Source organism: Phalaenopsis equestris, unplaced genomic scaffold (genome assembly GCF_001263595.1).
Source record: "Phalaenopsis equestris unplaced genomic scaffold, ASM126359v1 Scaffold000734, whole genome shotgun sequence".
In the NCBI taxonomy this organism is placed as follows: Eukaryota; Viridiplantae; Streptophyta; class Magnoliopsida; order Asparagales; family Orchidaceae; genus Phalaenopsis; species Phalaenopsis equestris.
In genome coordinates, this window is record NW_018165174.1 from 111,881 (window position 1) to 113,278 (window position 1,398).

Sequence of the window (1,398 nt, forward strand, 5' to 3'; positions counted from 1 at the left end):
CGGTCAGCGCCCTAGTTCAAATCTTCACATTTTTGTCCTTTTTGCTCCAAATTCGCTCCTTTTTGCATCTTTTTTGCTTGACCATAATTCAACATACCTGCAACAAAACATCAAAAATACCTTTTTTTAAAGTGCAATATCATCAAAATCAGTGTAAAATAGATATAAAAATCTCAACATATTTTTCTTTGGTCAAAATCCCCCAAACTTAACTATTACTTGTCCTCAAGTAATTTTAGTACTACATAAAAGTTATGATGTACTGTGGTAAAGTTATAATTCAAAATTATTATAAATTTGATTTAGAGAAATACCATAGTGAGATTTTCAGAGAAAATTCAAGTAATTAAATTAACTCTGCAGCCACAAAATTATCTAGTCATCAAGTTTAAGAGTTCTAGTCTTCTATTCATTTCACGAATGACTATATGTTGCAATATTAAGTTACTTAGAATATTCAAAGGATAGGAACTTCATGAGAACACTACTAGTAAAAGATCTAATCCATAAATATAAGTTCAAGAATGTATTTAAGTTTTCCCTTTAGGTCGGTTCAGTGAAGACTGGTCAAAATAGCGATTAAAGGTGTTTTTTCGCGAGCTCACTGTCGGCGGTGTGTTCGGCGCCGTCAGCACACTATATTGAAATTTAAACATAACTCTCGGGAAAAATTCGCCATCGGCGGCGTCAAGGGTGTCGTCGGCGGGCTCTATTGATTTGGTTCAATTTTTGGATTTTGTGATTTCAATCAATTCCAAGCCTAAACGACATCCGTTTAATCATTATAGACATAATTTTAAATGACTAAATGATGTATTTAGCACATATAAACTTTCACAACACAAAACATCACATTTATATATAAATTCCAAGGGGTACAATATACGTTACATAACACACCTAAGTTTGGTATTTTCTCAACCTCAATATGTTAATTTAGCATCACAATCTAAGCCACAACACTCAAAACGCTGAAAACAAAACATCCTATGCTTAGTCTCAACTATACAGAGATCTACAAGCATAATTCTAAAGAAAAATAAATATAAAGTTCAAACCAAATTACACATATAGATAAATAGGTAGTAATATAAATATACTATTCATCAGATTCAGTACTAGATTCTCCTCTGAGATCACCCATTGATTGCACACGAACGAAGAGGTTGTAGAAGGGTCGGTATGAAAAATCTTCAATAGAATCCTCTTTTATTAATTTCATCCTCCTCATCAACTGTATCAAACTATCTTCTAAATGTCCAGAGTGATCCAAATGTTCTTTCATCCTCCAGTCAAGATGATCAAAGAAATTGGAGAGATTATTAATTTCATTCATGACATTTTGTACCTCCTCCAATTTCTTGATTCTGCGCAGGATCACCAGAGTCTTGTCAGGAA